At 48.7% G+C, this 20,812-nt stretch overlaps 1 protein-coding gene across 1 annotated transcript in view; it reads left to right on the top strand.

Moving 5' to 3' along the window:
* The window catches only part of HIC2 (HIC ZBTB transcriptional repressor 2), a 74,093-nt gene that overhangs the window by 20,835 nt on the left and 32,446 nt on the right, over positions 1 to 20,812 (top strand). Inside the window, exon 2 of the mRNA XM_038763188.1 lies at positions 7,548 to 7,628. The gene's annotated coding sequence lies outside the window, so the exon portion shown is untranslated. The remainder of the gene's footprint in view (positions 1 to 7,547; positions 7,629 to 20,812) is intronic.

The following is a 20,812-nucleotide window of genomic DNA, read 5'->3' as shown; positions in this document are numbered from 1 at the left end:
CTCCCCTGCGGCCCGGGCTTTGAGGGTGCCCGCCGTACCCCCTCGCCAGAGCGTCCAGCATAGTCTCCGTGTTGGAGCGCGATTCAGACGCTCTACACCCATTAGGCCATGCCTCGTCTAGACGGCCCACAGGGGCAGGCGGTGTAATAATAATAATAATAATAATGGCATTTATTAAGCGCTTACTATGTGCAAAGCACCGTTCCAAGCGCTGGGGAGGTTACAAGGTGATCAGGTTGCCCCCCGGGGGGCTCACGGTCTTCATCCCCATTTTACAGGTGAGGGAACTGAGGCCCAGAGAAGTCACTTGCCCAAAGCTGACAATTGGCAGAGCCGGGATTTGAACCCGTGACCTCGGACTCCAAAGCCCGGGCTCTTTCCACCGAGCCAAGCTGCTTCTCTATCACGGTGTATCCGTGAGCGTGCGCTCTGTGTGCGTGCCCACGCTCGCGAATGGACGGGTCCTTTCCGCATGGGGGTATTCACCGATAATAATAGTAGCGGTATTTGTTAAGCGCTTACTATGTGTCAGGCACTGTCCTAAACACGGGGGTGGATACAAGCGAATCGGGTTGGACGCAGTCCCCGTCCCACGTGGGGCTCCCAGTCTTAATCCCCATTTTACAGGTGAGCTAATTGAGGCCCAGAGAAGTGGAATGACTAGCCCAAGGCCACGTAGCAGGCAAGTGGGCCGAGTTGAGATTAGGACCCATCCCCTTCTGACTCTATTTATTTTGTATGTACATATTTATTCCATTTATTTTATTTTGTTAATATGTTTTGTTTTGTTCTCCGTCTCCCCCATCTAGACTGTGAACCCACTGTTGGGTAGGCATCATCACCTTCTGACTCTGTTTATTTATTTTGTTTGTACATATTTAGTCCATTTATTTTATTAATAAGTTTTGTTCTCCATCTCCCCCTTCTAGACTGTGAACCCACTGTTGGGTAGGGACCATCACCTTCTGCCTCTATTTGTTTATTTATTTTGTTTGTACACATTTATTCCATTTATTTTATTTTGTTAATACGTTTTGTTTTGTTCTCCGTCTCCCCCTTCTAGACTGTGAACCCACTGTTGGGTAGGGACCATCACCTTCTGACTCTATTTATTTATTTATTTTGTTTGTATATATTTATTCCATTTATTTTATTTTGTTAATATGTTTTGTTCTCCGTCTCCCCCGTCTGGACTGTGAACCCACTCTTGGGTAGGGACCATCACCTTCTGACTCTATTTATTTATTTATTTTGTTTGTACATATGTATTCCATTTATTTTATTTTGTTAATACGTTTTGTTTTGTTCTCCGTCTCCCCCTTCTAGACTGTGAACCCACTCTTGGGTAGGGACCATCACCTTCTGACTCTATTTATTTATTTATTTTGTTTGTACATATTTATTCCATTTATTTTATTTTGTTAATATGTTTGGTTTGGTTCTCTGTCTCCCACTTCTAGACTGTGAACCCACTGTTGGGTAGGGACCATCACCTTCTGACTCTATTTATTTTGTTTGTACATATTTATTCTATTTATTTTATTTTGTTAATACGTTTTGTTTTGTTCTCCGTCTCCCCCTTCTAGACTGTGAACCCACTGTTGGGTAGGGACCATCACCTTCTGACTCTATTTATTTTGTTTGTATATATTTATTCCATTTATTTTATTTTGTTAATATGTTTTGTTCTCCGTCTCCCCCGTCTGGACTGTGAACCCACTCTTGGGTAGGGACCATCACCTTCTGACTCTATTTATTTATTTATTTTGTTTGTACATATTTATTCCATTTATTTTATTTTGTTAATATGTTTGGTTTGGTTCTCTGTCTCCCACTTCTAGACTGTGAACCCACTGTTGGGTAGGGACCATCACCTTCTGACTCTATTTATTTTGTTTGTACATATTTATTCTATTTATTTTATTTTGTTAATCTGTTTTGTTTTGTTCTCCGTCTCCCCCTTCTAGACTGTGAACCCACTGTTGGGTAGGGACCATCACCTTCTGACTCTATTTATTTTGTTTGTACCTATTTATTCCATTTATTTTATTTTGTTAATATGTTTTGTTTTGTTCTCCGTCTCCCCCTTCTAGACTGTGAACCCACTGTTGGGTAGGGACCATCACCTTCTGACTCTATTTATTTATTTTGTTTGTACATACTTATTCCATTTGTTTTATTTTGTTAATACGTTTTGTTTGGTTCTCTGTCTCCTCCGTCTAGACTGTGAACCCACTGTTGGGTAGGGACCATCACCTTCTGACTCTATTTATTTAGTTTGTACATATTTATTCTATTTATTTTATTTGTTAATACATTTTGTTTTGTTCTCCGTCTCCCCCTTCTTGACTGTGAACCCACTGTTGGGTAGGGACCATCACCTTCTGACTCTATTTATTTATTTTGTTTGTACATATTTATTCCATTTATTTTATATTGTTAATATGTTTTGTTTGGTTCTCCGTCTCCCCCTTCTAGACTGTGAACCCACTGTCGGGTAGGGACCGTCTCTATATGTTGCCAACTTAGACTTCCCAAGCGCTTCGTCCAGTGCTGTGCACACAGTAAGCACTCAATAAATACGATTGAATGAATGAATGTTGGGTAGGGACCGTCTCTATATGTTGCCAACTTGGACTTCCCAAGCGCTTCGTCCAGCGCTCTGCCCACAGTAAGCGCTCAATAAATCCGATTGAATGAATGACTGAAAGGGAGCAGAGAACCAGCATAGCTCAGTGGAAAGAGCCCGGGCTTTGGAGTCAGAGGTCACGGGTTCAAATCCCGGCGCCGCCCCTTGTCAGCTGGGTGACTTTGGGCAGGTCACTTCACTTCTCCGGGCTTCAGTTCCCTCATCTGGAAAATGGGGGTGAAGATTGTGAGTCCCCCGCGGGACAACCCGATCACCTTGGAACCTCCCCAGCGCTTAGAACGGTGCTTTGCACGTAGTAAGCGCTTAATAAATGCCATCATTGTTATTAAGGGAGGCCGGCTCGGTGGCCCGTTTCCGGCCGGCCGGCTCGGGGTGGGTGGAGGTGCCCGGTATGGGCTGCTGCTGGCAGCGGGCGAGCCTGCTGTTAGTCACCGGGCAGGATGCCAGCAGGGCCGGAGGCGTGGGAGAACGCGGGCACGCGTAAGGCCGAGGGCCCGCGGGCGTGCCAACCACCAGTCATTCCCCCACCCTGTGCCATCCAGTACTCCTCTCCAGGACCACTCGCCAGGGGCTGGGGGTGGGCACAGGGCCCACCAGGAGCGAGGGCGGGTGGGCAGGAGCCGGGGTGCTGAGCCCGACCGGGAAGCACGGAGCCGTTTCGAGGGACCGGACTTCGGAAATCCTGGGCCTCAAGAGGGGCTGGCGGATGGCAGCGTTGGCACAATCAATCAATTGTATTTATTGAGTGCTTACTGTGTGCAGAGCACTGGACTAAGCGCTTGGGAAGTCCGTTGGCAACATCTAGAGACAGTCCCTACCCAACAGTGGGCTCACAGTCTAAAAGGGGGAGACGGAGAACAAAACCAAACATACTAACAAAATAAAATAAATAGAATAGGAAGCCGGAGGGAGAAGTGGTTTGGGCGGTGATGGGGGGCTCCCCGGCTGTTTTCATTCATTCATTCAATCGTATTTATTCATTCACTTTATTGTTGGGCAGGGACCGTCTCTAGATGTTGCCGACTTGGACTTCCCAAGCGCTTAGTCCAGTGCTCTCTGCACACAGTAAGCGCTCGATAAATACGATTGAAGGAAGGAAAGGAAGAAGGAATGAGTGAATTGAGTGGTTGGGTCGGGACCGTCTCTATATGTTGCCGGCTTGGACTTCCCAAGCGCTCAGTCCAGTGCTGTGCGCACAGTAAGCGCTCGATAAATACGATTAAAGGAAGGAAAGGAAGAAGGAATGAGTGAATTGAGTGGTTGGGTCGGGACCGTCTCTATATGTTGCCGGCTTGGACTTCCCAAGCGCTTAGTCCAGTGCTCTGCACACGGTAAGCGCTCAGTAAATACGATTGAAGGAAGGGAAGGAAGAAGGAATGAGTGAATTGAGTGGTTAAGTAGGGACCGTCTCTGTATGTTGTCGACTTGTACTTCCCAAGCGCTCAGTACAGTGCTCTGCACACAGTAAGCGCTCGATAAATACTATTGAAGGAAGGAAGCACACAATAAATACGATTGGATGAATGAATGAATATTCATTGATTTATTTTACTTGTACATATTTATTCTGTTTATTTTATCCCGTTAATATGTTTGGTTTTGTTCTGTCTCCCCCTTCTAGACTGTGAGCCCACTGTTGGGTAGGGACCGTCTCTATAATCTCCCCAGTGCTTAGAACAGTGCTTTGCACATAGTAAGCGCTTAATAATAATAATAAAGTAATAATAATGGCATTTGTTAAGCGCTTACTATGTGCAAAGCACTGTTCTAGGCGCTTAATAGATGCTATTATTATTAGTTTTATGAGCTCCCTGTTCCGAGGTTGCCAACCTTGCCTGGTTATCTGGACGCGGGGGCTGCCAGGGGATGGGCTGGCACGGCCCCCGTATGCTTAAATCCCCCACGCCTGCCAGCCGGGAATAACCTCCAGGCGCCTGCATGCCCGCCCTGCTGCCCGACTGCAAGCTCCCCGAGGGCAGGGTTAGGCCCGATGCCCGCTATCACCCGGCCTGGTGCCCACGGAAGTCACTCGGTGCCCTCTTTGGACCGCGTGGGCTCACGGGTGGGCTGGGGCCGGGCAGGAGAGACTGCCCCCCTCCCCTCTGTCCCAGCTGTCCCCGCCATGCCGTCCCCCTACCCTGCTCCTTCCCAGGGAAAAAACGACTTTCCTGGCTCTGCCAGGAGCAGCCGGCGGGCTGAGCCCGGAGTCCAGCCCGGTTGGCCGACCGGCCCCCAACCTCTGCTCGTGACTCAGTTTACCGCCCCTGCATGCGTGCCCAGGCCCTGAGGGCCACGGTGCTCTGCCCACAGGAAGCGTGCCCTACATCGGCACCTTCCTGGGAGACCGGCCCCCAACCTCTGCTGGTGACTCAGTTTACCGCCCCTGCGTGCGTGCCCAGGACCTGAGGGCCACGGTGCTGTGCCCACAGGAAGCGCTCCGTACATCGACCGGCTGTGGACTGGCCCACCCCAGGGGCCACAAAATGGTCTCCCCGCCTGGGTCGCCATGGAAACTCCGGCCCGGCCCACCCCGTCTCCATCACTTGGCCGAGGGTCGGGAGATTGGGTGGGGGGGCTTGACCGTGGGCCCCCGGGGGTCAGCGAGAGCTGAGGGGCTCTTGGGGGGCGGGAAAGGACAGGAATTGCCGCCGTAGCAGCTCCAACTTTGCCCTTTTGTTACGGAAAGGAACGGAAGACCCTGGAGCCTGCCCACGGGTGGCCCCCCAGGAAATGGTGGGCAAATGTCATAATCATAATAATAATGATGGCATTTGCTAAGCGCTTAGTATGTGCAAAGCACTGTTCTAAGCGCTGGGGGGGATATAACATGATCGGGTTGTCCCACGTGGGGCTCACCGTCAGTCCCCAGTTTACAGATGAGGCTCAGAGAAGTGAAGTGACTGGCCCCAGGTCACACAGCAGACATGTGGCGGAGCCGGGATTCGAGCCCGTGACCTCGGACTCCAAAGCCCGGGCTCTTTCCACTGAGCCCCGCTACCCCAGAGCGGGGTAAATCAATCGTATTTATTAATAATAATATAATAATGATGATGGCATTTGTTAAGCGCTTACTATGTGCAAAGCACTGTTCTAAGCGCTGGGGGGGATAATAATAATGGCATTTATTAAGCGCTTACTATATGCAAAGCACTGTTCTAAGCGCTGTGGGGATACAAGGTGATGAGGTTGTCCCACGTGGGGCTCGCAGTCTTCATCCCCATTTTCCAGATGAGGGAACTGAGGCACAGAGAAGTGAAGTGACCTGCCCAAAGTCACACAGCTGACAAGTGGCGGAGCGGAGATTCGAACCCATGCCCTCTGACTCCAAAGCCCGGGCTCTTTCCCACTGAGCCACCGTGATCAGGTTGTCCCACGTGGGGCTCACAGTTAATCCCCAGTTTACAGATGAGGGAACTGAGGCTCAGAGAAGTGAAGTGACTGGCCCCGGGTCGCACAGCAGACACGTGGCGGAGCCGGGATTCGAACCCGTGACCTCGGACTCCAAAGGCCAGGCTCTTTCCGCTGAGCCCCGCTACCCCAGAGCGGGGTAAATCAATCATATTTATTATTATTAATAATAATAATAATAATAATGTTGGCATTTGTTAAGTGCTTACTATGTGCAAAGCACTGTTCTAAGCGCTGGGGGGATAATAATAATGGCATTTATTAAGCGCTTACTATATGCAAAGCACTGTTCTAAGCACTGTGGGGATACAAGGTGATGAGGTTGTCCCACGTGGGGCTCGCAGTCTTCATCCCCATTTTACAGATGAGGGAACTGAGGCCCAGAGAAGTGAAGTGACTTGCCCAAAGTCACACAGCTAAGTGGCAGAGCCGATATTCGAACCCATGCCCTCTGACTCCAAAGCCCGGACTCTTTCCCACTGAGCCACCATGATCAGGTTGTCCCACGTGGGGCTCACAGTCAACCCCCATGTACAGATGAGGGAACTGAGGCTCAGAGAAGGGAAGTGACTGGCCCCGGGTCGCACAGCAGACACGTGGCGGAGCGGGGATTCGAACCTGTGACCTCGGACTCCAAAGGCCAGGCTCTTTCCGCTGAGCCCCGCTACCCCAGAGCGGGGTAAATCAATCATATTTATTATTATTATTATTAATAATAATAATAATGTTGGCATTTGTTAAGTGCTTACTATGTGCAAAGCACTGTTCTAAGCGCTGGGGGGATAATAATAATGGCATTTATTAAGCGCTTACTGTATGCAAAGCCCTGTTCTAAGCGCTGTGGGGATACAAGGTGATGAGGTTGTCCCACGTGGGGCTTACAGTCTTCATCCCCATTTTCCAGATGAGGGAACTGAGGCCCAGAGAAGTGAAGTGACTTGCCCAAAGTCACACAGCTAAGTGGCAGAGCCGATATTCGAACCCATGCCCTCTGACTCCAAAGCCCGGGCTCTTTCCCACTGAGCCACCATGATCAGGTTGTCCCACGTGGGGCTCACAGTCAACCCCCATGTACAGATGAGGGAACTGAGGCTCAGAGAAGGGAAGTGACTGGCCCCGGGTCGCACAGCAGACACGTGGCGGAGCGGGGATTCGAACCCGTGACTTCGGACTCCAAAGCCCGGGCTCTTTCCACTGCGGCGATCCCTCCCCCCCCAAGCGGGCCCCCGAGCCCCCGGGCTGGTGGGCGCGGTGCGACAGGTGGACAGGCGGCACCGGGGGCCCGGGGAAGGGCTGACCGACCAGTTGTTGCCTGGCCCCCGGCCTGTTCTTTGTCTGCCATCTCGCCGCACACAGGAAGCGCTCAATAAATACGACTGGATGAATGAATGAATGAATGAATGAATCCCGCAGGCCCGGCCGCCCCCCGGGACCGCCGGGGCAGCGGCGTTCAGTCTAGTGCCCACCCTCACCCTCTCCTCTCCCCCAGGTGCCCGGGCTTTGATGCTGTGCCAGATCAACTGCTCCCCGCAAGCCACCGCCCGTATGATCACTGTGCCCCTCTCTCTCGGTAAGTGGCGGGCCCCCGGGGGCCGGGGCGGGGGGCTAGACTCAACGCCCCCCACCACCCTCCTTTGGGGAATGTCCGTTCTTTGCTCCGTGGTGGGGAGGCAGCGAGGCTCAGGGGAAAGAGCCCGGGCTTTGGAGTCGGAGGTCAATCAATCAGTTGTATTTATTGAGCGCTTACTGGGTGCAGAGCACTGGACTAAGCGCTTGGGAAGTCCGAGTTGGCGACATATACAGTCCCTACCCGACAGTGGGCTCGCAGTCTAGAAGGGGGAGACAGAGAATCAATCAGTCAGTTGTATTTATTGAGCGCTTACTGTGTGCAGAGCACTGGACTAAGCGCTTGGGAAGTCCGAGTTGGCAGCGTAGAGAGACGGTCCCTACCCGGCAGTGGGCTCACAGTCTAGAAGGGGGAGACAGAGAATCAGTCAATCAATCAATCGTATTTATTGAGCGCTTACTGTGTGCAGAGCACTGGACTAAGCGCTTGGGAAGTCCGAGTTGGCAACGTAGAGAGACGGTCCCTACCCGACAGTGGGCTCACAGTCTAGAAGGGGGAGACAGAGAATCAGTCAATCAATCGTATTTATTGAGCGCTTACTGTGTGCAGAGCACTGGACTAAGCGCTTGGGAAGTCCAAGTTGGCAACATAGAGAGACAGTTCCTACCCAGCAGTGGGCTCACAGGCTAGAAGGGGGAGACAGAGAATCAATCAATCAATCAATCAATCGTATTTATTGAGTGCTTACTGTGTGCAGAGCACTGGACTAAGCGCTTGGGAAGTCCAAGTTGGCAGCATAGAGAGACGGTCCCTACCCAGCAGTGGGCTCACAGGCTAGAAGGGGGAGACAGAGAATCAATCAATCAATCAATCAATCGTATTTATTGAGCGCTTACTGTGTGCAGAGCACTGGACTAAGCGCTTGGGAAGTCCAAGTTGGCAACATAGAGAGACAGTCCCTACCCAGCGGTGGGCTCACAGTCTAGAAGGGGGAGACAGAGAATCAGTCAATCAATCGTATTTATTGAGCGCTTACTGTGTGCAGAGCACTGGACTAAGCGCTTGGGAAGTCCAAGTTGGCAACATAGAGAGACGGTCCCTACCCAACGGTGGGCTCACAGTCTAGAAGGGGGTGACAGAGAATCAATCAATCAATCAATTGTATTTATTGAGCGCTTACTGTGTGCAGAGCACTGTACTAAGCGCTTGGGAAGTCCTAGTTGGCAGCATAGAGGGACGGTCCCTACCCGACAGTGGGCTCACAGTCTAGAAGGGGGAGACAGAGAATCAATCAATCAATCAATCGTATTTATTGAGTGCTTACTGTGTGCAGAGCACTGTACTAAGCGCTTGGGCAGTACAAGTTGGCAACATAGAGAGACAGTCCCTACCCAACAGCGGGCTCACAGTCTAGAAGGGGGAGACAGAGAACAAAACCAAACACACTAACAAAAGAAAATAAATAGAATAGATATGTACAAGCAAGATAAATAAATAAATAAATAGAGTAATAAATATGTACAAACATATATACATATATACAGGTGCTGTGGGGAAGGGAAGGGGGTAAGATCAATCAATCAATCATCTTGAGCACTTAATGTGTGCAGAGCACTGTACTAAGCGCTTGCGAAGTCCAAGTTGGCAACATATGAAGAGGATCCCTTCCCAAACAGCGGGCTCACAGTCTAGAAGGGGGAGACAGAGAACAAAACCAAAATACTAACAAAATAAAATAAGTAGAATAGATATGTACAAATAAGATAGAGTAATAAATATGTACAAACATATATACATGTATACAGGTGCTGTGGGGAAGGGAAGGGGGTAAGATCAATCAATCAATCGTATTGAGCGCTTACTGTGTGCAGAGCACTGGACTAAGCGCTTGGGAAGTCCAAGTTGGCAACATACAGAGACGGTCCCTACCCAACAGCAGGCTCACAGTCTAGAAGGGGGAGATAGAGAACAGAACCAAACATACTAACAAAATAAAATAAATAGAATAGATATGTACAAGTTAGATAAATAAATAGAGTAATAAATATGTACAAACATATATACATATACACAGGTGCTGTGGGGAAGGGAAGGGGGTAAGATGGGGGGATGGAGAGCCATATGTCAGCTGTGTGACTTTGGGCAAGTCACTTCACTTCTCTGGTCCTCAGACACCTCATCTGAAAAATGAGGATTAAGACTGTGAGCCCCCCGTGGGACAACCTGATCACCTTGTCACCTCCGCAGCGCTTAGAACAGTGCTTTGCACATAGGAAGCGCTTAATATATACCATTATTATTATTATTATTACTCTCCCAAGCGCTCAGTACAGCGCTCAGTAAATGCGATTGACGGGAGAATGAAGGGTGATCCTCCCCTTTCCTCGGGAGGAGGAATCGAGTCATTCTATCGAGTGCTTTTTTTACGGATACAGGAATCGGCGGGGCGGGGGGGACTGCTTGGCGCCGAGGGTCTTCGAGTCTTCTAGACTGCGAGCCCACTGTTGGGTAGGGACCGTCTCTATGTGTTGCCAACTTGGGCTTCCCAAGCGCTTAGCACAGTGCTCTGCACACAGTAAGCGCTCAGTAAATACGATTGATTGAGGGTCGAGGACCGCAGTAGCAGTACGGAGGGCGTGGATGTTGTGGGAACGGACGGCGAGATTCGCCCCCGGGTCCCCGAGGAGGCAGAGGGGTTTGAGGTCGGCGGCGGGTGGCGGGTAGCGGGTAGCACCGTGCCCGCCGTCCAGTCTACTGCAGAGACGGACGGACAACAATGGACTGTTTAGACTCCAGATGGGGTTGCTACGGGGGTGGGCTCAGGCGGTTTGGAGCGGGGAGTGAATCAGGTGGTGCTCGGGACTGTCTCTACATGTTGCCAACTTGTACTTCCCAAGCGCTTAGTACAGTGCTCTGCACACAGTAAACGCTCAATAAATACGATTGATTGATTGATTGATTGCTACCCGGCGGCCAGGGCGGGACGGGGCAGCCGCGGTGCCCGCTTGGCCTCTGGAAGCGCCGGGCTTCGGGGCTGCCAACTTGTCCTTCCCAAGCGCTTAGTACAGTGCCCTGCACACAGTAAGCGCTCAATAAATACGATGGATGGATTCTCCGTGCCTCTCCCGCGGAGCGGCGGTCCCAGCCACGGCCTTCCAAACCAGTTTTCGGAGTGGATTAAGAAGGAGCGGGACAGCAGTGCGATGAGATGAGGGTGCGTCGTGTCTCTGTAGTAATAATGGTAATGATGATGGCATTTATTAAGCGCTTACTATGTGCAGTGCACTGTTCTAAGCGCTGGGGAGGTTACAAGGTGATGCGGTTGTCCCACGGGGGGCTCACAGTCTTCATCCCCTTTTTGCACGTGAGACAACTGAGGCCCAGAGAATAATAATAATGGCATTTATTAAGCGCTTACTATGTGCAGTGCACTGTTCTAAGCGCTGGGGAGGTTACAAGGTGATCAGGTTGTCCCACGGGGGGCTCACAGTCTTCATCCTCATTTTGCAGATGAGGGAACTGAGGCCCAGAGAATAATAATAATAATAATAATGGCATTTATTAAGCGCTTACTATGTGCAAAGCACTGTTCTAAGCGCTGGAGAGGTTACAAAGAGATCAGGTTGTCCCACGGGGGGCTCACAGTCTTAATCCCCATTTTCCAGATGAGGTAACTGAGGCCCAGAGAATAATAATAATAATAATAATGGCATTTATTAAGCGCTTACTATGTGCAGTGCACTGTTCTAAGCGCTGGGGAGGTTACGAGGTGATGTGGTTGTCCCACGGGGGGCTCACAGTCTTCATCCCCTTTTTGCACGTGAGGTAACTGAGGCCCAGAGAATAATAATAATAATAATAATAATAATAATGGCATTTATTAAGCAGTTACTATGTGCAGTGCACTGTTCTAAGCACTGGAAAGGTTACAAAGAGATCAGGTTGTCCCATGGGGGGCTCACAGTCTTAATCCCCATTTTACAGATGAGGGAACTGAGACCCAGAGAATAATAATAATAATAATGTCATTTATTAAGCGCTTACTATGTGCAAAGCACTGTTCTAAGCGCTGGGGAGCTTACAAGGTGATCAGGTTGTCCCACGGGGGGCTCACAGTCTTAATCCCCATTTTACAGATGAGGGAACTGAGGCACAGAGAAGTTCATTCATTCTGCACACAGTAAGTGCTCAATAAATACGATTGATTGATTGATTGATTGAAGTGACTCGCCCAGAGTCATACAGCTGACAATTGGCGGAGTCGGGATTTGAACCCCTGACCTTGGACTCCAAAGCCCGGGCTCTTTCCACTGAGCCATGCCGCTTTGGATGGACGGACAGGCGCTGGTCCCTGGACCTGAGGAAGGGGAAACTCTGCCCGTGCCCACGTGTGGGATTCATTCATTTATTTATTCATTCAATCGTATTTATTGAGCGCTTACTGCGTGCAGAGCACTGTACTAAGCACTCGGGAAGTCCAAGTTGGCAACATCTAGAGCCGGTCCCTACCCAACAGCGGGCTCACAGTCTAGAAGGGGGATATCGGACGAAATAAAATAAATAGAATAAATATGTACAAATGAAATGGGGACAGAGGAAGAGTGAGGACTAGATGTTGCCAACTTGGACTTCCCAAGCGCTTAGTCCAGTGCTCTGCACACAGTAAGCGCTCAATAAATACGATTGAACGAATGAATGAATGACTTTGTACCTCTTAGGGCTGAGGGAGGGAGGGGGCCGGGTTCCCTTTCCCCCGTCCTCTTCCCACCTTTAGGGTCTCCGGCCCGTGGGCTTCCCCTTGAAGAGGGCCGCAAGGGTGGAGGGAGAGCACTGTACTAAGCGCTTGGGAAGTCCAAGTTGGCAACATCTAGAGCCGGTCCCTACCCAACAGTGGGCTCACGGTCTAGAAGGGGGAGACAGAGAACAAAACCAAACATTAACAAAATAAAATAAATAGAATAAATATGTGCAAATAAAATGGGGACAGAGGAAGAGTGAGGACTAGATGTTGCCAACTTGTACTTCCCAAGCGCTTAGTACAGTGCTCTGCACACAGTAAGCGCTCAATAAATGCGATTGATGATGATGAATAATGGAGAAGCAGCGTGGCTCAGTGGAAAGAGCCCGGGCTTTGGAGTCAGAGGTCATGGGTTCGAATCCCTGCTCCGCCACCTGTCTGCTGTGTGACCTTGGGCAAGTCGCTTCACTTCTCTGAGCCTCAGTTACCTCATCTGGAAAATGGGGAGTAAGACTGTGAGCCCCACGTGGGACAGGCTGATCACCTTGTAACCTCCCCAGCGCTTAGAACAGTGCTTTGTACATAGTAAGTGCTTAATAAATGCCATTAAAAAATAATAATGGAGAAGTAGCGTGGCTCAGTGGAAAGAGCACGGGCTTTGAGGTCAGAGGTCATGTGTTCGAATCCCGGCTCCGCCACGTGTCTTCTTTGTGACCTTGGTCAAGACACTTCACTTCTCTGAGCCTCAGTCCCCTCATCTGGAAAATGGGGATTAAGACTGTGAGCCCCACGTGGGACAACCTGATCAATCAGTCGTATTTATTGAGCGCTTACCGTGTGCAGAGCACTGTACTAAGCGCTTGGGAAGTCCAAGTTGGCCACATAGAGAGACGGCCCCGACCCAACAGTGGGCTCCCAGTCTAGAAGATCACCTTGTATCCCCCCCAGCGCTTAGAACGGCGCTTTGCACATAGTGAGCGCTTAACAGATGCCATCATTATTATTAATAAATAGGATTGAATGAATGGCTTTGGACCTCTTGGGGCTGAGGGGGTGGGGGGGCCGGGTTCCCTTCCCCCCGCTTCTTCCCACCTTTAGGGTCCCCGGCCCGGGGGCTTCCCCTTGAAGGGGGCCACAAGGGTGGAGGGACGGGAGTGGTCTCAGACGGGGCAGAAGGGGCGTCTCTTTCAGTCCCTCTTCCCTCCCCCCTCTTCCCAGGCCGCAGCTGGCACCTGGCTGATAAGCCCCTGGCCAGTGGGGTGGGCGGGGGGCTTGCCACGCCTCACCGGGGGGCCCCCGAGGCAGCTGCTGGCAAGGGGGTCATCATCATCAATCGTACTGATTGAGCGCTTACTGTGTGCAGAGCACTGTACTAAGCGCTTGGGAAGTCCAAGTTGGCATCATATAGAGACAGTCCCTACCCAACAGTGGGCTCACATTTCTAAAACAGGCTCACAGGGTCCTGCCTCCTGGGCCACCCCTGGGTGAGGGGTGAGCTCAGGCCCGGGCTGCCCTGCCCACCTTTATTAATAATAATAATAATAATATTCTAGATTCTAGATTATTCCAGACTGAATGATGAATGAACGAAAGGATGAATATTTCCAAGGGGTGAGCTCAGGCTCGGGCTGCCCTGCCCACCTTTATTAATAATAATAATGATAATATTAGAGATTCTAGATTATGCTAGACTGAATGATGAATGAACGAAAGGATGAATATTTCCAAGGGGTGAGCTCAGGCCCGGGCTGCCCTGCCCACCTTTATTAATAATAAGAATGATAATATTCTAGATTCTGGATTATTCCAGACTGAATGATGAATGAACGAAAGGATGAATATTTCCAAGGGGTGAGCTCAGGCCCGGGCTGCCCTGCCCACCTTTATTATTAATAATAATAATAATAATATTCTAGATTCTAGATTATGCTAGACTGAATGATGAATGAATGAAAGGAGGAATGTTTCCAAAATTTCCACAGATGAATCTCAAGTGACTAATTTTGCTCGTGCAGGGTATAAGATACGCATACTGCAAATCTCACTCGTAATACCATGCGGTTCTCTGAGGCAAGTCATTATTCTCCTTTTTATAAAGAGTTAGAGTATTTGGTCTTGAATATTACTCTATTGCTCTTGAATATTACTCTATTTATTACTCTAAGCGTACTGCAAATCTCACTCGTAATACCATGCGGTTCTCGGAGGCAATTCATTATTCTCATTTTTATTGGGCGTTATAAAGAGTTGGGGTATTTGGTCTTGAATATTGCGCTATTACTCTTGAATATCACTCTATTTATTACTCTAACTTGTACATATCTATTCTGTGTATTTTATTTTGTTAGTATGTTTGGTTTTGTTCTCTGTCTCCCCCTTTTAGACTGTGAGCCCACTGTTGGGTAGGGACCGTCTCTATATGTTGCCAACATGGACTTCCTAAGCGCTTAGTCCAGTGCTCTGCACACAATAAGTGCTCAATAAATACGATTGATTGATTGATTGATTGACTGTGAGCCCACTGTTGGGTAGGGACCGTCTCTAGATGTTGCCAACTTGGACTTCCCAAGTGCTTAGTCCAGTGCTCTGCACGCAGTAAGCACTCAATAAATACGATTGAATGAATGAATATATGCATATATGTTTGTACAGATTTATTACTCTATTTTACTTGTACATATTTATTCTATTTTATTGTTTTAATATGTTTTGCTTTGTTGTCTGTCTCCCCCTTTTAGACTGTGAGCCCACTGTTGGGTAGGGACCGTCTCTAGATGTTGCCAACTTGGCTTCCCAAGCGCTTAGTCCAGTGCTCTGCACACAGTAAGCGCTCAATAAATACGATTGATTGATTGATTGACTGTGAGCCCTCTGTTGGGTAGGGACCGTCTCTAGATGTTGCTAACTTGGACTTCCCAAGCACTTAGTCCAGTGCTCTGCACGCAGTAAGCGCTCAATAAATATGATTGAATGAATGAATGAGTGAAGAATAATAAGCTAATGACCTTGTAATAAGAATAATGATGGTATTTGCTAAGCGCTTACTATGTGCTGAGCATTGTTCCAAGTGCTGGGGTAGATGCAAGGTCCATCCCCCCCGCCTTACGTCCTTCCCTTCCCCACAGCACCGGACCGTCTCTATCTGTTGCCAACTTGGACTTCCCAAGCGCTTAGTACAGTGCTCTGCACACAGTAAGCGCTCAATAAATATGATTGAATGAATGAATATGCGTATATATGCTTGCACGGATTTATTACTCTATTTATTTTACTCGTACGTGCTTATTCTGTTTATTTTATTTGGTTAATATGTTTTGTTGTCGGTCTCCCCCTTCTAGACTGTGAGCTCGCTGTCGGGTAGGGACCGTCTCTGTATGTTGCCAACTTGTACTTCCCAAGCGCTTAGCACAGTGTTCTGCACACAATAAGCGCTCAATGAATACGATTGAATGAATGAATATATGTATATATGTTTGTACGGATTTATTACTCTATTTTACTTGTACATATCTATTCTATTTATTTTATTTTGTTAATATGTTTTGTTTTGTTGTCTGTCTCCCCCCTCTAGACTGTGAGCCTGCTGTCGGGTAGGGACCGTCTCTAGATGTTGCCAATTTGGACTTCCCAAGCGCTTAGTCCAGTGCTCTGTACACCGTTAAGTGCTCGATAAATACGACAATGAATGAATGAACTTGTAATAATAATAATAATAGCATTTATTAAGCGCTGACTATGTGCAAAGCACTGTTCTAAGCGCTGGGAAGGTTACAAGGTGATCAGGCTGTCCCACGGGGGGGCTCACAATCTTAATCCCCATTTTCCAGATCAGGTCACTGAGGCCCAGAGAAGTGAAGTGACTTGCCCAAAATCACCCAGCTGCCAATTGGCAGAGCCGGAATTTGAACCCATGACCTCTGACTTCAGAGCCCGGGCTCTTTTCCACTGAGCCCCGCTGCTTCTCCTTGTACTTCCCCAAGCGCTTAGTACAGTGCTCTGCACGCAGTAAGCGCTTGATAAATACAACTGAGTGAATGAATGAATCAGTCAATCATATTTATTGAGCTTTTGGGAAGTCCAAGTTGGCAACATCTAGAGACGGTCCCTACCTGACAGCGGGCTCACAGTCTAGAAGGGGGAGATAGAGACCAAAGCAAAACATATTAACAAAATAAAATAAATAGAATAAATATGTACAAGTAAAATAGAGTAATAAATCTGCACAAACATGTAAACATATATTCATTCATTCAATCGTATTTATCGAGCGCTTACTGTGTGCAGAGCACTGTACTAAGCGATTTGGAAGTCCAAGTTGGCAACATCTAGAGACGGTCCCTACCCGACAGTGGGCTCACAGTCTAGAAGGGGGAAACAGAGAACAAAACAAAATGTATTAATAAAATAAATAGAATAAGTATATACAAGTAGAATAGAGTAATAAATCTGTACAAACATATAAACATATATTCATTCATTCAATCGTCTTTATCGAGCGCTTACTGTGTGCAGAGCACTGGACTAAGCACTTGGGAAGTCCAAGTTGGCAACATCTAGAGACGGTCCCTACCCGACAGTGGGCTCACGGTCTAGAAGGGGGAGACAGAGAACAAAACGAAAAGTATTAATAAAATAAATAGAATAAGTATGTACAAGTAGAATAAATAGAGTAATAAATCTGTACATATAAACATATATTCATTCATTCAGTCGTATTTATCGAGCGCTTACTGTGCAGAGCACTGGACTAAGTGCTTGGACAGTCCAAGTTGGCAACATATAGAGACGGTCCCGACCCGACAGCGGGCTCACAGTCTAGACGGGGGAGACAGAGAACGAAACAAAACGTATTCACAAAATAAAATAAATAGAATAAATATGTACAAGTAAAACAGAGTAATCTGTACAAACATATAAACATATATTCATTCATTCAATCGTATTTATCGAGCGCTTACTGTGTGCAGGGCACTGGACTAAGCGCTTGGGAAGTCCAAGTTGGCAACATCTAGAGACGGTCCCGACCCAACAGCGGGCTCACAGCCTAGAAGGGGGAGACAGAGAACAGAACCAAACATATTAACAAAAATAAAATAAATAGAATAGATATGTACAAGTAGAATAGAGTAATAAATCTGTACATATAAGCATTCATTCATTCGATCGTATTTTCTGAGCGCTTACTGTGTGCAGAGCACTGGACTAAGCGCTTGGGAAGTCCAAGTTGGCAACATCTAGAGACGGTCCCGACCCGACAGTGGGCTCACAGTCTAGAAGGGGGGGCGGAGAGGGGGGACCGGAGCTGGGCTAAGCGAGAGGGGAGATGGGGGGGGTGGGGATGGGCTGAGCGCCCCCGCCGAGGGTGAGCCCTGGGACCCCCTGGGACCCATCTGTGCCCCCTCCAGCCCTTTGGTCCGGGCCCACGTCTGCCACCCGTCTGGGGCCCGTGAGGCGCCGGGCCGGGGCGGGCGGGAAGCCTGGGCGTTGGCACGCCCGGCCCTGATTTGGCCCCGCGCCCTTGGCCCCGTGCCCCGCACCCGGCTCCGGGGACCTGCTTCTGCAGAGAGTTGAAAACCCTTTTCATTTCCCGAGCCCGCGCCCTTGGCTCCTTGGGAGCGGTTTCCGTGGCATTTCTCGGGCTCCGCTCGGAGGGGCCGGGCAGCCGGGGGCCTACCTTAATAATAATAATAATAATAACGTTGGTATTTGGTAAGCGCTTACTATGTGCAAAGCACTGTTCTAAGCGCTGGGGGGAATACAAGGAGGTGAGGTTGGCCCTTGTGGGGCACGCAGTCTTAATCCCCATTTTACAGATGAGGGAACTGAGGCACAGGGAAGTGAAGGGACTTGCCCAAGGTCACCCAGCAGACATGTGGGGGAGGCGGGATTCGAACCCACGACCTCTGACTACCAAGCCCACGCTCTTCCCACTGAGCTACGCTGCTTCTCTAATAATAATTCTTTAATAATAATGATGGGATGTGTTAAGCGCTTACTATGTGCCAAGCACTGTTCTAAGCACTTGGGGGATACAAGGTGATCAGGTTGTCCCACGGGGGGCTCACAGTCTTCATCCCCATTTGACAGAGGAGGGAACTGAGGCCCAGAGAAGTGAAGTGACGTGCCCAAGGTCGCAGAGCTGACTAGTGGTGGGGCCGGAATTCAAACCCGTGACCTTTGACTCCCAAGCCCGCGCTCTTTCCACTGATCCACGCTGCTTCTCTAATAAAAATTCTTTAATAATAATGATGGGATTTGTTAAGCGCTTACTATGTGCCAAGCACTGTTCTAAGCGCTTGGGGGATACAGGGTGATCCGGTTGTCCCCCGGGGGGCTCACAGTCTTCATCCCCATTTGACAGAGGAGGGAACTGAGGCCCAGAGAAGTGAAGCGACGTGCCCAAAGTCACACAGCTGACAAGTGGCGGGGCCGGGATTCAAACCCGTGACCTCTGACTCCCAAGCCCGGGCTCTTTCCACTGAGCCACGCTGCCCTGCCTTCATTCATTCAGTGGTATTTATTGAGCGCTTACTGTGTGCAGAGCACTGTCCTAAGCACTTGGGAAGTCCAAGTTGGCAACATATAGAGACGGTCCCTACCCAACAATCAATCAATCAATCAATCAATCGTATTTATTGAGCGCTTACTGTGTGCAGAGCACTGTCCTAAGCACTTGGGAAGTCCAAGTTGGCAACATATAGAGACGGTCCCTACCCAACAATCAATCAATCAATCAATCATATTTATTTAGCGCTTACTGTGTGCAGAGCACTGTACTAAACGCTTGGGAAATACATGTTGGCAACATATAGAGACGGTCCCTACCCAACAGCGGGCTCACAGTCTAGAAGGGGGAGACGGAGAACAAAACAGAACATATTAACAGAATAAAATAAATAGAATAAAGGTGCCTTCTTGCCAGAAGCAGGCTCAGTGGAAAGGACACGGGCCTGGGATTCACAAGGGCGGGGATTCTGACCCCGGCTCTGCCACTTAATAATAATAATAATAATAATAATAATGGCATTTATTAAGTGCTTACTACGTGCAAAGCACCGTTCTAAGCGCTGAGGAGGTTACAAGGTGATCAGGTTGTCCCACGGTGGGGCTCACGGTCTTAATCCCCATTTTCCAGAGGAGGGAACTGAGGCCCAGAGAAGTGAAGTGACTTGCCCAGAGTCACCCAGCTGACAAGTGGCAGAGCCGGGATTTGAACCCACGACCTCCGACTCCAAAGCCCGGGCTCTTTCCACTGAGCCACGCTGCTGCTCAATGCTCCCCGGCGCTTAGAACAGTGCTTTGCCCATAGTAAGCAATCAATCAATCAATCAATCGTATTTATTGAGCGCTTACTGTGTGCAGAGCGCTGTGCTAAGCGCTTGGGAAGGACAAGTCGGCAAAATATAGAGACGGTCCCTACCCAACACCGGGCTCGCAGTCGAGAAGAGGGAGGCGGATGACGAAACCAAACATGTGGTCCGGTGTCAAGTCGTCAGGATAAACTGTGAGCCCACTGTCGGGTCGGGACCGTCTCTATATGTTGCCAACTTGGACTTCCCAAGCGCTTAGTACAGCGCTCTGCACACAGTAAGCGCTCAATAAATACGATTGGATGAATGAATAAATAGAAGTAAAGCTAGATAATAATAACAGATATTATTACAGTAAATAATATAATAAATAATATAATAAAGCTAGATAATAGATGCCCATCATTAACAAAATAAATAGACTAGTAAATATGTACAAGTAAAATAAATAGAGGAATGAATCTGTACAAACATATATACAGGTGCCGTGGGGAGGGGAAGGAGGTAGGGCCGGGGGGAGAGGAAAAAGGGGGCTCAGTCTGTGAACTGAGCAGTGTACTGAGCGCTTGGGAAAGTACAGTACAACAGTATGTATGAATGTATATATTCATTCATTCATTCAATCATATTTGTTGAGCGCTTACTGTGTGCAGAGCACTGTGCTGGGCGCTTGGGAAGTACGGGTCGGCAACATACAGAGACGGTCCCTACCCAACAGTGGGCTCGCACGTATTTATTGCTCTATTGGTTAATTTTATTGGTACATATTTATTCTATTTATTTGATTTGGTCAATATGTTTTGTCTCGTTGTCTGTCTCCCCCGTCTCGACTGTGAGCCCGCTGTTGGGCTCGCACGTATTTATTGCTCTATTGATTAATTTTATTGGTACATATTTATTCTATTTATTTGATTTGGTCAATATGTTTTGTTTCGTTGTCCGTCTCCCCCGTCTCGACTGTGAGCCCGCTGTTGGGCTCGCACGTATTTATTGCTCTATTGATTAATTTTATTGGTACATATTTATTCTATTTATTTGATTTGGTCAATATGTTTTGTTTCGTTGTCCGTCTCCCCCGTCTCGACTGTGAGCCCACTGTTGGGCTCGCACTTATTTATTGCTCTATTGATTTATTTTAT

Source organism: Tachyglossus aculeatus, chromosome 21, assembly GCF_015852505.1.
Source record: "Tachyglossus aculeatus isolate mTacAcu1 chromosome 21, mTacAcu1.pri, whole genome shotgun sequence".
NCBI lineage: Eukaryota > Metazoa > Chordata > Mammalia > Monotremata > Tachyglossidae > Tachyglossus > Tachyglossus aculeatus.
This window is presented reverse-complemented; position numbering and strand designations above follow the sequence as displayed.